The sequence below is a fragment of the Brachionichthys hirsutus genome, chromosome 19 (assembly GCF_040956055.1).
Source record: "Brachionichthys hirsutus isolate HB-005 chromosome 19, CSIRO-AGI_Bhir_v1, whole genome shotgun sequence".
NCBI lineage: Eukaryota > Metazoa > Chordata > Actinopteri > Lophiiformes > Brachionichthyidae > Brachionichthys > Brachionichthys hirsutus.
Window position 1 is genome coordinate 8,502,362 of NC_090915.1, and position 17,182 is coordinate 8,519,543.

A 17,182-nucleotide genomic window follows, 5' to 3' on the forward strand; every position below is an offset into this window, starting at 1 on the left:
GTCATGAACTTGTGTGTAAAATCTGGACACCTTGATGTGTAGTATAATGTCTGTGCAGAGTTTGTATACGAATATGATGTTCGGGTCATTTTGACCCGGACACTTTAATGAGGGTAAGAAACTGTTCAGATCCAAAAAAAACATTGATGTCTTTTATGTCCTTTATTTAGATTGCCCAATTATTTGTATTTTGACTCCCTCTGAATAGCTATTTTGACACAGAGACCCAGGTGTGAGTAGAGGAGGAACTTTTTCTCCCTTGTCCTTGTCACTGTTCTCATGTCATCTCTTTGACAAACACACCAAAAATGAGCTCCAGAAGGTTTACAGTTGATGCTACTTTGGCTTTAGTGATGCAGAGGAAGAGATTTCAGAGACCGGGGACAATGTTATTGATGATCCAGATTGTCAATTTTCCTCCAATGAGGAGGATTCAGAGGACGAGTCTGCCATTGTCTCTCCATCAGATGAAAACCAAGGAATGCAGCAATAATCATCCACAGAGGGGACATGGGCATCCCGGTCCTACAAGATCTGCTGTCACACGAGTCGATGATATTCAATCAGCATTTCAGCTCCTCATATCCCCACCAATAGAGAAGATTATACTGGACATGACCAATTTGGAGGGAAGGCGTGTATTTCAAGAGAAATGGAAGCCACTGGATCAGACTGACTAGCATGCTTACATCGGAATTCTGGTATTAGCTGGAGTCTACAGGTCAAAGGGAGAAGCAACTGCAAGTCTGTGGAATCAAGAGAATGGAAGGCCAATCCTTCGAGCAACAATGTCTCTGGAGACATTTCACATGATATCTCGTGTGATCCGATTTGACAACCGCGACACCAGAGCTGTTGAACATTGAAAATCTGAGGAAATGGAGCAAGTCGAATGAAAAAAAAAAAGTGTTCATGGAGAGGAAAAAACTTCAAATAGTTCTTAAATATAGTGTTGGAATTAAAAATGTATTGTATACCTCTTTTCTAAATGTTCATATAATCTAAAATGAAGATGTTATTGGTTTAACGCGTTTTTTTTTACTGTTTTGAGTGGATTTACACAGTGCGGGTCAAAATGACCCGAACATAAACAACGTAATTATTTTTCAACATAATACAAGGGTTATGGCTGTATTTGCTTTTGATAAATTAAACTTTAAAATAATGAGCACTGGTGTTTGAGCTTGTCTGTGAAAGGCAGCTGTCTGAGACCTAAAGGGGGGCAAAGCATGCAGCATCATGCACCAAAACAGAGAGAACAGTTCTTTCAAGGGTACCACTCAATGGGATTTTAATGGATACGAAAAATGGAAAGAATATTTTATCTTCGCAGTCGAAGACGTGCACATCATATTGTCTCCAAGATTTTATTTCAAGTACTTTTCAATAAGTAGTGCTTTCTACTTTGCAGGAATAAACACCCCAGATAACGATAATAAGATTATAGTGTAATGATGGGTTTTAGAGTTATTTCCCCATCTCCATTATGTTGGTGTGATTTGAGAGTTTTGGTGATATCAGCTGATGAAAGGAAGGTCTTACCTGTAAGTGGCAGTTTGCTCTGGTCAAAGTGCCAGAAAAGGAGGAAATTGTTCACACCTTTCCTTTTTATTTTGCTTACAATTAAGAACAGCTTCATAAATCTGAGTCATAAAAACAAGCGCAATGCATGCGAGTATTTAATCTACCTTGACCTTCTCTCATTCTTTTGGAATGCGCTCCCTCAATTTGAGATTTAGCGCTCCGCAGACATTCCCATTGTTCAACTGCAAAATGTATTTTCCAATTTAATTGCATAATCCCTAACAAGACCGCCTTTCCATCAGAGACAATTTCATCAATCCCTTGACAGCGTGAGACTTTCTGCAGAAATATGAAACATGATTAAACAACTATGACAACGCATTTAAAATCTTCTTAAAGGTGTCAGCTCTGCACAATGTTTTCCCCTGAAATGCTCAGATTTTGTGTCTGCTTTCAAGCATATTGACAGCTTATTCTGGCTGCAGTACAACAGAACAAGCAATGATTGAATGCAGTCTAAATTGTACATGACAAGGTTTTTTTTTTTTTTTTTTTTACCATAGAGATGATCCTATGCCCTGTCAACAATATGCACCACTCAAACCATGATGATCATGAAGTTGTGCTGCTGTTGTTTGCTTCCAGAAGGTATTTATAATTTGGAATCTAGCCAAGTTTAAGAATTACATCCTTTCTTTGCCTCTCACTTTCTTGGATGGTCAATATTTTCCTGCACTGAACATTTCGTTGTTTATTTGTCTAATATGCATTTACATAAAAAAATAAGTATTGTGTTAAAAAGAGAAACGTGCACTTTCAGCATCATAGTTTGAGCTATGAACAAAAATGAGCATAGCATTAAAATAACAATGTGTTTAAAATGCATTGTTTAGAAGATTAGTCACTCGGGGGGTTACGCTTGCATTAATCTTCCTCAAGTAATTGGGTGGAGATTTGGATGCAAAAATCTTCATTCTCAGAACGACTCTTTGCACAACAATAAGAATGGGTGGATTAACATATAAAACTGCTTATGTAGACAATAGTTCATATTACAGTGATATGAAGTATAAATAATGCTTCGTTACACACATCTCAAGTTGTCCTACAACAAATAGGTCAAAGTGAATCATTATATAACAAATAGTGACATTTTCTTATTGGGTTTTACCCATTGGCGCTTATAAGGATTAAATTGGTGTTGATTTGATTTGCTTAATGGTCATTTGATGTCTGGTCTGATACGAAGAGTGTCTTTCTGTTTGTCTTGACTCAGAGTTATCATGTTGGACAGACTCAGAGCAACATTTTCAGTAAACTTATATTTGAGATAAATTGTATTTTTTAAAGATCCAGTCTGTGATGTGCTTTGTGAGGAATGGCAGCGCTGCATCAGATGTTCAACACTGTCAGTTGCTATTGGTCCCTCTGAGGTCCTCACTCTATCTGCTGCCCATGAACAGCACAGACATTTACCCAAGTCCTCAGAGACCCTGAGCCAATTGTGGTACAAAGTAATTTGTTTTTAAATCATATAATCATTGATTCAAATTAGTCATATCATATCAAGCTCTTCCCATGAGACAGAAGCTACTGAAAAAATATATTTGTGTGTGTTTGGTTCCAAAATATCACGGGAGCGGACAGGTGACATTTGGAACGTTTGCTCAGGTGTCAGCTCAGGTTCATTCAGGGCTGACCAGAACAGTGTTGAAAGAACCGAGAGGCTTAAAAATGGCCATCATCATGGACAGTATCAATACAAACAATATACTTAATCCACATGTAATTAATTATGCAGGATGCCGATTAGTCACATGGATGATTTAGCTGCAACTAACTCATTAAATATTGACTAAATATCACTCATCCTACAGAGACTACACGACAGCCTGTGATGGATGATAAAGATAAATGGCAGAACTCATCCCAACACACCGAGCAGCCACATCCAACTACCAGGCAGATATTAACTGGGTACAAACATCAGGAAGATGAATAGAGAGACATGACGCATTAGCAGCTTCCATGAAATGAGTTCCACTTACCTAATGATGCATTGAGCTTAATATTTATGGGGTTTATCCTGAGCCTCATATCTTCTTGCTTAATCATCGTATACTGCACATCCTTGAATAATATATAAAAAACTAGAAAAGCAGTCGGAGAGCGCAAATCTCCGCCAAGCAGCTCATTCACCTCGTAATTGGATTTACACAAAAAATGAATCTCATTTTTATTTTATTTACATAATTAGATTAAATGAAAATCAAATATACTTTTAGCAATTCGATTCACTATGACATCATTAGTTCAGTAGGTATTCATAACCTCCTTGCTGGAGCTATATATCAAATGCATGCATTTCTTTGTATCCAGGTATTCGGATCACTCTCATCTAAATTGGACCAAGACCCATCTAGACTGGTTAAGAAAATGAATGAATGAATGAATGTTCTATTTTATCCTAACAGAGTTATATTAAAGTAGCAGTAGTGAAGACAGAGACGAGTAATGCTGTCAAAAAGTGTCAAAAGACTTTAGGTTTCACATCTTTATGCAAGAATTATGCATTTAAATATTGATTTGAGTGCCAGTTCAAAGTTTTACATTCTAGGAGAAATCGAATGAATAACATGAAAATACAAGCCTTTACAAAGAAGTCAGTAACAACCCTGAAATATACACAACATTGACACTGTGAATTACATTTCAAACGCTGATTGGCGCTCTTAGTTATAATGATGTAGAAAAAAGAATCTCATGACTTCATTAATGTGACCAGTCGTAGCCTTTTTGTTGATTACTTATTCATAAGAACACAGTTCAGATGACTACCCTCCACTATAAGCTTTCAAAATATTCAATTTCCCCCTTTGATTCCTCTGGTAAATTAACATTAATGGAATCATCAGCATGCAAGTAAACAAACTTCACAGCATTCCTATGCTGCTCGGGAGGACTCGGCTCTTCTCCTGTTTATCCCGCAGCCCGAGCTATTGCTGTAGGATATTATTGGGATCTAATTTATAATCTTTGAAACAATCAGCGCGGGCCAGCCATAGGCGCTGCACCTCATTTCAGTTGTTGTTTCTTATTTCTACACAACTAAAAGACAATGATCATTAATTATTTGCAAGAACAATATGGCACAGCTATTTAAACGTGAAAGTGAATTACCGGTACTGCAGACAACTTGACCTCAGCTTCTGCAGAAAGATCTCATCTGTTGCTCCATGCAGGCTGCCCGGACAGAGATTTCCAGAAATGAAACTCCAGCTCCACAGATATTCAGAACACTGTCCCTTCAATTTGCTCGTCTTTTTGAAGTATTTCATTGAACATCAAATTTATGCATGTGTTACTAAACTATAGAAATGTCTTTGTGCTCCGTGCTGCTGTTCTCAGACCACAACAGTCCACATTTTCTTCACCTCACTCATACATTTTTTAAAGTATTTTTGATTAAAAATGAACAAAACTCAGGCAGCAATACCATCTCCTCTCCAATGTATCTGTTATATTTATTATTTAGAGAAATAAATGATTGGAGAGGTCCCCAGGAAGGGATTCATCAAAACCCCAAACCCAAAATGTGCAGTGGAAGTGATTTGGTGCCTCTAAACTGACAGTAGTGAGTGTGTCTGCTTTGTCTTTCTATCAGTGAAATTTCTGCGTTTGCTTCAGACAATGTATCACAAAAACTGACTTAATAAAAAATTGCTGGAGGCATTTAGGTAATATTTAATAGGATTAATGAACAATATCCTCTGAACAAGTTTTGACATTTTTTTATTTAAATATATACAACTCTTTAGTGTTTAAAACATGGAAAGCAAAAATATTCATACATTGCAATCTGTTTATTCTACTAAATTCCATACAACAAATTCTCAGGCAGTCGGGGTTCGCTTCTGTAAGGGAGGGCTGCTTTCATCTTCTCAATCACTTCGGCAGCGCTGCATGACTTTAAAAGATGTCCTCTACTCCAGATGGTCTTGTTATGTTGCTATCAACAGTGTTAAAAAAAATCAATTGTAATTTAAACAGAATTAGTTAAATGACTTCTGTGAAATTGCTCAGATGTACTTGTGACTCATGAAAGGATCAAATGAATACGGGAAATGATTCCGCAAATGTCCTTCTGTTTGCTGGAATGGAAGTGAAACGCACACCTTAACTTTTATTGCCCTTGGTATAAACCCTGAGTTTCAGAAGGAGTAGTCAGCAAACACCAAGATGATGATGAAGCCGACTGAGGATGATCACGACGTTCTAGTGGCACCAGCTGACTTTCCTTCGTGGTCGGCCAATAACAATGCTGCTGTTTGCTGATGCTGTTGAAATGCTTATTGAGGTGCACAATTTATTCACGCCGGGCGGATGTTTGCTGGGATGCCGCTCGACACACAAATCACTGACTGCTGTCAATTAAAGAGAGTGCCTTTATTTAGCGGCGGTGCGTTTGTGCAGCACAATTCGTTCTGTAAATCTTTGTGCCAATTTGAAAATGTGCACTCATACTAAATAACATGAAACGTATGTGAAAAGCAGCCATTTGAGAAAAAACAAAATGCTACATGCCTCGAGTAAAACACGGTATTTCCAGAATGAATGTATCAAAGTACAAATGCAAGTGTATTTTATGTTTGCTGAGGTTGTGCTTTTGAATGAATGATGTTTTTAGGGGATTGTAAGCAAGTTCCAGAATGGAAACCCATCCTACTGTTCTCCACTAAATGGGCAAATCACAAATCCAAATCTACAAGATGATGGTTACATAACCTCCACCGTGGCAGTAATAATTTCTGAGGATCGTACATACGTGTAAAGCATGTCCTTTTGCAGCATTATTGCGTAAACATGCCTGTTTGATTTGATTTAGAGACTTTAGAGAATTGAAGCATCAAGACACCCACACAGAGTCACCAGAAGAGATACACAGGACCATAGTACTGTATCTACTTGACAAGCATAGCTACATTTGGAGTTTCTGTGCTGCAGATTTTAAACAGATGAAATATCCAGCTCTCGGGTCTCTGGAGGACAGAGGATGAAGGCATCTGATCAGAGCTCAGTGATCAGAGCAACAGGAAGCAGAGTAGGTCGGAGGAATGCCAGCAGAACCGATGGAAGAAAAAGAAAATGGTAATACAGGCTGAAATCTTAGGAACATTTAATTCTACAGACTTAAACATGGTCCACACATCATAAAGATTCCATAAATGTTTTGTTTTGTTCCATGAACAAAAACATGGCTTGAAGCCTGTATGATATAGTTTATGGTACACATTTCATGTAACAAATAACATCTCAGAGAATAAAGTCCTGTTCACGACTGTAGATAGTGTCCATGCATGCAAGTGTCCAGCATATATAGCGAAGCACTGATGCGCTTTCACTGATTGCTGTTAACACTGTCTGACTGCCTGGAATGTAGCACAGACTCAACTGTTGGACTCCGTTATGCTGCTTTTACTCGTAAAGCTGGAGATTGCTCATTCCGTCATCCACCGGACCAGCGTATCCTCCTGCGAGCACGAAGCAGCCAGCGCACTCGCCATAGAATACCAAATGCACTCTGCATAGAAGCCAGCAGGGAAGCAAATGTGCTGAATAACATGGGCGGACAAATGAGGCCGAGATGCAGATGGATGGCAACATAAGAATCTCAGAAGAACCAAATGGACCTCATCCTTTCCCCCCCCAAACAAACTGGAAACATGCTGCAAATTTCAGAGCAACAAAAACTCTAAACATTTAGCGCTGCTTCTCTCTCATGTATTGAGTTGTGTAATAAATGCAAATGTTTTCATAATTTGCTTGCCAGTTGCATATTTACAAAGAGTCACAAGGACCCACAGTGAAGCGTCCATGGCAATTATTCTTTTTGGTTTCTTCTCACCAGACAATCTTACCCAGTTGTCGCCACAACCTACAACACGATGAGCGATGGAAGCACCGGCCCAGTGCATCTATTATTCAGGGCAGCTTGTGTAAGCAGCTGTGTGCAGCCTCATTAGATGGAGATCAAACAGAGAACGATGTTGCAATGACTGACGCGACCTCACCTTTACATGATTCGTGCTCAGATCAAGGCAGGTTGCAACAGCTTGGGCGGATGTAATAGAGCAAATTAATTACACGTATATGATAAAACCACTTCTGTTTTACACTACATGTACAAAACAAAACATAAACAGCTGACACAATGGGGACTTCAGGCACATGCTTCAAAAGGCTTATGAGAGGGTGTTATATATTTACTGCTCAATTGCCCTTGGTATTGTTCTGTGATACGAGCTCTGGCAGAGGAGTATTTCAAGAAATTTCCTAACCCCCCACCAACAAATAGTAAATCTCCTAATGTCCCGCCTTGCCACTCGCTTAGATCTAGATGCTAATCAAGGAAGTGCTATGACAGGGTTATCCAGTTCATCCAGAGGGCACTTATATCTAATCTATTGTCCCGCAGCTGCACAATCATAACAGAGAACTGAACAGGATTCTAGTAATTTCCTTCAGATCTGTGCAGAGTTTTTTGTCCAGGTTCGTTGTGCATAATGCTGAATTGAGCTCTATTCTACGTAGTGTGTAGGGTGTATGCAGCGGCATGAGCACTGCGCTTCAGTGCGTTCTTGTTGCTGCACATTTGGCCATTTTAGTGGGCCTCCTTCTGCTCAGTTGCTTAAGGGCTCGGCCCATTAACTAGATTAATTTAGAAGAATGGATGAAGACGGAAGGATTGGTGGATGGTGGATACGTGCAGAATAAGAAATACGTGATAGAGAATGGGGGTGTGTGTGTTTCTGTGTGTGGGAGGGGGTGGCACTGCATGTGGATATGTAGCTGAAATGTTTCAAATGGCCAGCAGGGGTTGACTCCATCCACCCAGCTTGTCCAAAAAAAGATCATTACCCAATAAAAAAAAACATACAAACAAACCCCGTTTGGAATGTTATGACTATTCAAGCACAGTTAATATTTATTACCCAGTCTGTGGATAGAGAGAATAAACAAATGGTGAGAAGGGAATAGTCGTAGCACGTTACCTATTGCCAATAATGAATGTCTGTGGGCAAATGTGTAGCAAAGCTCATGTAGCTGAAGAAGATGACGGTAATCTTGTTGCATGGGAACAAATTGGAATTTCTATGGTTTCTCCTTCATAGTTCTTGAAATCCCCTCTTATATTCATATGATTATCAGTGCGTGGGGGTAAGAACCTGCTGGTGCAGCAGTGGTGAAAAACTGGCTGATGCTGAAGTATAAAGTAAAAAAAAATGTTTGCGCAGAGCAAGTTTTTATAACTCTGTGACAGAGATGCTCTTTTATGAATATATCCATATATTTTTCCAGGCCAGTTGTGGGTAATGGAATGGCTAAATGGAATGTAATGGGGAGATGACAGAAGACGAACCCTGATCATAAATAAGGTACTTGTTTCCCAATGCTTTTATATATATATGTGTGTGGGTGCTATTCAGCCACAGGAAAAATTATGTTAGGATGACACTTGTAAAAATATTTGTTTTATTTTTTATAAAAATCAAGTCCATTTTGTTCTCATTCTTCAGCTTCATTCCAAGATTAAGGAAAATTAAAGTATCATATGGGTAAGGTTACTGAATCCCTACATGATTATAGTATGCAGTTGTTGTGTCTGGAGTCTAGCTGCTTTTACACAGCTCCCTCTGGAAAAGTCATTATGATTTAGAAATGTGCAGCAGTGACAAAGGAAGAGTCCTGGCTTTGCCTGGGCTCTTTTCCTGTGGAGTATCGCCAACGAATGACAAATGACAATGAGATGCAAAATAAGATGAAAAGGGACATCAAAACATCACAGGGAGGACAGAAATACAATCATTCAAGTTTCTTTTTCAAAGCAGAATACTTTTGGTGTTATCGACGTAGAAGATCAAAGCTGGCACAGATGACCTTTCCTGTCCTAAAAGTTTCAGTTTGCACACTGTAATATAGTGAATTACATGCTTCACCACCCCATTTATGACGTTATCACACACACATTACTGCTATTGCCATAGGCCAGGCTTAACGCTGGCACCTAATCAGATCACTGAAGGGATGAGCACCATGGATTGTATTGGATGATTTTGCTCCACCATGGGTCAAGTCAGTTTTTATCTATATCTTGTCAAATGACAACAAAAGATATCTAAAGGCAAAAAAAAAAGCAGGTACAAGGATTTATTATAGTACAGAAACCCTATTATTCCCCCTTGAGCTGAACATCCCTCTGCTTTTACCAGTTGGGCTAAGAGAGATAGAGAAAGACAAAAAAGGAAAGAATATTATTATTATCCATTCGTCCATTTCCTTCTGCTTTTGAGAATCACAGGAGTTACTGGAGCCTAACCCAGCTTACTATGGGCGAGAGTCTGGATACACCCTGAATGCGTCGCCAGCGCATCGCAGTGCTACATAGAGACAGACAACCATTCACACACACACACACACACACACACACACACACACCAACACACACATTCACACTACGGACAATTTAGCATAACCAATTTACTGCATGTTTTTGGAGGTATAGGAGGAAACCAGAAAAAACCCACGCAGACACGAGGAGAACTCCACGCAGATAGGATTTGAACCCGGAACTTTCTTACTGTGAGGCAACTGTGCTACCCACTATGTCACCATACCACCCATTATTATTATTATTATTACATCTGTTGACATCAACCAGGATGAATACAGCATTAGGTCCAACTTGTAGGATGAAGAAGCACAAATACCACGAGAGTAGATTAACTATGAGCCCTGTCTGGAAGGATGAAAGCTTTTAAGCCTTGTCAAACCAGAGGGACTGGTTTTAACTCAAATTCAAGAGTATTTAAATCTTGAGATTTTGCAGGCAACCTTAAGTGAAGTGAAGTGCTGGTGCCAAATTGATATCTGCATTGCTTTGTTGCATGTCAAACAATAAAGACATTTTATCATTTTGCTTTGATTTGCCATGGAGTGACGGTTCGTAAAAGAAGAGATTTGCAGCAGCAAGCCATTCAGAAACGATCAACTGAGGGACCTGGTCACGTACGTTTGCAATAAACACTCCATCACAGGTGAATTAATGATGCGGTACATTTAATGTCTGCCAACTGAGCCTTCAGATGTGACTTAATCAGAGAGTCATAAGACCGGTTTAGTTTACACAACTCCTTCAAGGCAGGTTTGCTGCACGTTTGTTTCACCTCACCATTCTGTGTAAACACCATGCCATCGTTCCACCTCGGAGCTGGCAGCAGAGGCACTTATTGACTGTGAGAATAAATAGGACAGGACTGGAGTTAACAGTTCAAGAATTGCCCGAAAACGTCTTCAAATTGATGAGATGAGAAAACAGCCAATAGCAATGGAGGAGGTGGAGTTGAATCCGACGATGTTTCTTTTTTTTTTTATTATTATTATTTTTTTACCTTGTCTGCATTCGTGCTCCACAGTGACGTACATAACGTCAGTACAATCCGACGATGTTTCATGCTTTTTAAGTAAAATGGTTGTGGAATAAGCTCAGCAAAATATGAAGACGCTGATCACTGTTACTCTGGGGACATAGTGATTGATTTAGATTCTCTTTTTAAACTGTGGGATATTTGTGTCCTCGAATGAATGGATTTTATGAAATAAAAAAGATCAACTGGTCAATAGAATTGTCAAAACTCTGAAAAAGCACACCCCTCGCTCTGTCGCTGAGGGAACAGTGTCCTGACCTTTCATTTACTGCCTTTCATTTGTACCAGAATTTGTGTATTGCCAGTTCTGTGTAATCAAGGCCTGATTAAACACAGATCACTGATGCCAAGTGAAACCCAGCAGGGTCTTCGTGCCCACTGGCCAGAATGAACAGGTCACAGCCTCACCCTTAGTTGAAGAAAAAGAAGCTTTGGCTTTTAATATCAGAGCAAGTGCAAGATCACTGCTGCTCTGGTGTGGCTGGCAGGCATGAAGCCTTAGTGCAGAGGAGGATTCGCGGCTTTAAAGAGGCTGATTTAAGAAGCACGGCTAGTGTGTCAGAACAATCAGTGGCCTGATGTAAGAAGAACACATCAGACGGAACACAACTCAAGTCAAAATGCCTCCAATTAAGCCTGAGAAGAAGCGGACTGCTTTTGTCACAGAATTTTATTTTCATATTTACTGTTGCCTGTCACTCCTCTACTTTGGAAATTAGATTTAACAAAGTTGTTAGTTTAAAACAGTACTATTATTTTAGATACTCTTTTGTCATCCATCCATCCATCCATCCTCCACCGCTTATCCGGGGCCGGGTCGCAGATGCAACACTTTCAGCAGGGATTTCCAGGCTTCCCTCACTCCAGTGACCTCCCCTAGCTCTTATTAGGCGTGGCGTTCCCAGGCCATGTGAGAGACATAGTCTCTCCAGTGTGTCCTAGGTCATCCCTGAGACCTCCTCCCGGTGGGCCATGCCCAGAACACCTCCACAAGAGGCCCCACTCACCTCAGCTGACTCCTCTCTATGTGGAGGAGCAGCGCAATCGCAACCGGGGCCCCACCCTGGAGCCTGGCCTGGGGTCGGAGCTTATATGCGAGCGCCTGGTGGCTTGGCCGGGCTCAGCCCGAAAGTACGACGTGGTTCAGACCTCCGGTGGACTCACCGCCCGCCAAGGGAACCATAGAGGACTGGTGCAATGCGGTGGCAGTCGACATCAGGGACCTCGACGACCCAATCCCCGGACACCGAGACTAGCTTTTTTGGTATATTGGTATGAAATCTTATGACCAATGTTTTGATCAAACTGTATTTTTTATTTAATTTCTCCTCTACATCTCGTCAAATCAAAGAAAATCCCTCTGCAACACGACTACTGGTGTAAACACAATAGTCACTGTGCTATTTCTATCCAGTTGAAGTCCTTCGGAGAGAAACACAATCCAATCAATCCCATCCAAGCTGCAGTTCATGGTCAGACATTCAGCCTCACGCTTTCTGTTACAGTGGAACCGTCTGCATTTTGATGGCAGACATTCAGACATCTCTGCCCTGGCCAAGAGTTTGGAGCCTGAAAGGATGGATGATGAGAACTTCATTTAAAAAGAGGATAATGGCTGCTCTGGATTAAGTGGGGTCCATAAAAGCAGGGTTTGTAAGCCAAGAAGTGGTGTTTTTTTCTATTTCTCCCTGTCTGTGTTCTGTGTTTTCGCTTCTCGCTGTCTGTCCCTAAATATTAAAGGTAACAATTTCTGGCAGAGATAGCCAGAAATTAGAGAGACATTAGATTCAAAGACTAAGGACAAGTTAAGACGATGGGCGTGGTGCAGGACAAATTTTCAAGTTCAAGCTATGGAATGAATATGACAGGCTAAAATGAATGGCTAAGTCAAACACTTCAGTGTGCAGAGTGCACAAGCTGGTAAGTGGCTTTAAAAGCACCAGGGATGATGCGTTCCTGCTGTGTAAGGCAGCTAAAAGGAGTGAAACAAATGAAGCATGCAAGTGAAGGCACTTTGAGAATGGCCAGCAACACAAAGGGAAATGCAATAAATAGGTTGAGGCAATTAGTGAACATTTGTACCTCTTTAGACACGTGTGTGTGTGGATTCACTTCCGTTTGTAACTGTATTCAATCCGTTTTTAGCCCCTTCCTCTTTCTTCTACTACCCCGAAATTAAAAAACGACGAGTTCCCCTTTCCTTCTATCACGTCAGTGAGAATGCTGTCTGGATTGACAGACATTCAGATTTCAGCAACATGTTGTCTTTCAGTTTTATTGTGGAGCTATTCCTGGAGGGTGGGCATGATTAAGCTTTTACTGCAATTTGATAGAGGAAGTTGAGCCCACTGCGGCGGAGAGGCGAGGAGCCGTGAGTGACAGATCCTTGAGGCAGTGGGTTGGAGAAGCTGGTTATGGTGATCTAGGCGAAGGAAAGCATGACAGAAGAGGCACAGAAGGCAAAATGTGGAGAAGACAGGCAGAATAATCTCTTCCACTGAAATAGACTAAACAATCTGAGGCAGGGATTGATGACAAATTGCATGTGATCTGCATTTTGGATCTGGTGCATTCATTTTTCGAGATGCATAACCTTAATTCATTAAATCTTTTTTTTTTTATTATGTCAAAGGCTTCACAGTCTGGTTGAAAGGCTCTGGCTGTCAGGGTTTGCTCCAGGTGGTGCTCCGTGACTTCTGGTTAATGCACATACAGCATATGAGAAGCATTGGTTTCCTTATCTCACTCAAATTTAACCAAATAGCAAAGTCGGGAATCAACCTTGTGACCTGAGGTGAGGTGTGTTCCCTTCCCTATATTCTACCTTAATATCTGGAATAGTCACCCAAAGAGCTAAATGTCACACAATCTGTCCAGAAAGAACATCTTAATCTACATCGGTAATAATGGATTGTCAGCTCATTGTGTGAATGCTTTCTCACGCCACCTGATTTGACTTCAATTCATCTATTCCTCAGTGGCAGCGGACAATTCAGAACAGAAAGAGCTCACTTTGAGAAAGCCGGCGTCTGTAGAGGCAGATAAAAGGAAATTATATTGCTTCAAATGCTTCTCACACTCTCTCACACAGGATTGGCCAAGAGAACGGCACAATCTTTGACCCATGGATATTCAGTACGGAATGCCAAATATTAGATCTGACCAACACAATTCTGATAAAAGATCTTTTCAGCAGTGTTAATCTTTCACACATTCATCCAGACTAACTGCAGAAAACCGTCTGTCACCTAAATGGACCCATTTATAGATAATTTATGATCGCCTTTGATAAAGAAACATTTTTCTTTTATTGTTATTATTTCAACCTATGAGAGGAGTGCTTACCCGTCCAAGGTCCCTCACAGGGTATTCATAAATCTGAAGTCTTTCTGTTTGGCAGAAGAGTAGAATATAGTTACATATAATATATATAATTTATTTCATACCTCTAATATGTAGTCACAACAATTTTAATTTAACAGCCGGGTTGACAAGGATATCTTAGAGATTTTAACCAACATATAATAGGGGTGTGGAATCATGTTGCAGAGCTCGGACCTGTGTAAAATTCAATACAAAAACCGACCACATCCACAGACAGCATTGCCAACTGTTTCCAGCCAGCCCATTTTTATGGAGGCAGTCGTCTCCTGACAGAAACATATCTCAAAAGTTTGGAAATGAAACTACGACTGTCTGTATGACACAAGATTGCAACAGGAAAATGTGGGTATAGCAATGTGGATTTTATGTTACACTTCGAAATTGCTCATTTATGAGACAATAGCCAAAATGCTGATTTCCATGTCGTCAGACAAGCGTTGTCAAAAACAGAACCTCCTTGGGGTACTGGTTTAAAGGAGAATATTGGTTGTCATCATACAGCTCTGTTAAACGTTAACGCAGAGGTGAACATGAAGCATAGTAGTGTCTGATCAAATGCTTTATTTATTTCACTAATTTTAAAAACTAATTTGTCAAAGCCAATTATTACCTGCATTTCCTGAAGATCATATTTCAGGCTGCAAAAAAGGTTGCCATCACAAGAAGCAATATCCTTACAATTATTATCTACATAATGGAATATCAGTGAATGACAAACAGTCATGAATTTAATTTAGTTATCGATTGATCTCTCAGCATTTTAAAAGCGCAGCAGCAAGAACAAAGTAAACAACTCTGTGTTTTATCGCAATTTAAACTTTATTGACATTTTTTACAAATAGGGGGAAGAAAATACATTTGTTGCAAACGAGAAGCACAAAAAGGATTTTAGGCAAAAAGGAGCCGTGTGTTTCAAACTGCTTTTGTCAACAGCTTCACATGTGAAACCGGTGAAGGGAAAGACAGCTGGGGAGAAAGCATCGGAGACAGCAGACAGGAATTAAAGTAACAAAACCCGAACAATCCTTAATGGAGGGAGTACAAAACAGCCTTCTTGCAGCTTCGCTGTTAATATCGCAAATATGTTATTACCATGCAGGAAAAAATAAGAGTCCTCCTTTTAAAACCGGATCCAAGACTCTGTTCTGTATGAATTATTTACCCTACTTAACATTCCGTGCACCAAAACACACCATCCTTGCAGCTGATGAGCTGTTCTCTCTCTCCATCAGGTGGGAAACCAGATATTTCTCCTTTTAGCTGAGCATCTTTGCTTCCTTCTTATAAGACTGCCCAAGACAATATGCACCTGAGCTGGAAATTCTGAGACTCCAGATTAAATAACTTAGTGGGGAAAGAACATCCATGCAATATAAAAGCAAGAGAATGTCTCGCATTGTTTCACATTCACATTGTTATAACTGCGAATACTCATCCTTCACTTTGTAGCACTGCAGAGCCTCAGTTTGTATTTTTTATATACTTATTAATATATTCTAATGAATGATGCCATTTAAAGCTAGCGGTGACATGCACAGAGGGGTGCTGGATTAGTTTGAAATATTCTGTAAAATTGCAATCAATGGAGCTTCAAAATTTGTTTCGCAATATCTCCGTTGGTTATTGACCGATGTTTATGGAATTTGACGCAGTCATGTAGGGTGGGGATCTCTATCTCACCACCGAATGTCTAGAAATGCTATTATTTGGACTGTACAGTCTACTCTTGACAGACATGTCTGGAGGGGCGATACATCAAGAGGTTTTTGTAACAAAGTGGATTATAAATGCACCAGTTCTGTATTTGTATGGTGCTGATGCAAGAGATAATTTTATATTCCATTTTTCTTTGTAGGATCCTCTCTCCATTTCCTGCTGCAATGATCCGTGCAGAATCCATTAGTACTGTGACCTTAGCAGAGTAAAATATGGTAATGGTTAATTTCTGGCAATTCCTAAGCATAGTCAGGAGGGACCAATTTATACAAACAACTATGGGTTTTGGGTCGTTGTTTTATGTCTTTTTCCAGTTCTGGTCAACAGGAAAATCCTTCCGCCCGACAGACTGACCACACACACAGAGTATGCTTTGAATGATCTGTCTCCATTCAACTCAGTTTCACACTGAGCCTATTCCAGGATTGCCACTTGACAAATCATCCTCTCTAATGCCAGAGGACATATAAAAATTGGCAGTGTCTCTCCTTTATTCTAAGATTATTAGGCCTCTCTAGAAAAGATTGAAAGGACACATTTGTATTATAAGCGTTACGAGGACAGTAATCCTGTCACATTCACCATCATCTACCAATACAATATGTGACAGGATAAAAGGAGCAATATAAAAGTGAACAGCTAACTCATCAGTGCCCTGAATGTGAATTCCTTTCCGCCTGGCTCGTATCATGATTCATATTAAATACTTAAGACATTTGTATTATTTATCTATTTATTTTGTTGTCAAACAATTAAAACAACGTACTGAAGTTGTGACTTCAACCAACTCGCTCAAGCGGAGTATTGCAAGCAGTTTCATGTCTGGTGCCTCAGAAAAAAAACATTTCAACACCAACGTGGAGAACATGCTAGGACACATGAGTTTCATCTGATTTACAATGCTACAGCTAGATGCTGTCAAATGGAATCTGAGATTCAATCCGTTGGAGAGAAAATGCTTGGAGGTGTCGTAGTTAGGACTGTTGCTTCATAGCAACAAGAGTCTGGGTTCAACTTTAGAACGTGGGACTTTTCTGTGTGGAGTTTCCATGTGGGCACAAAAATAATCGCAG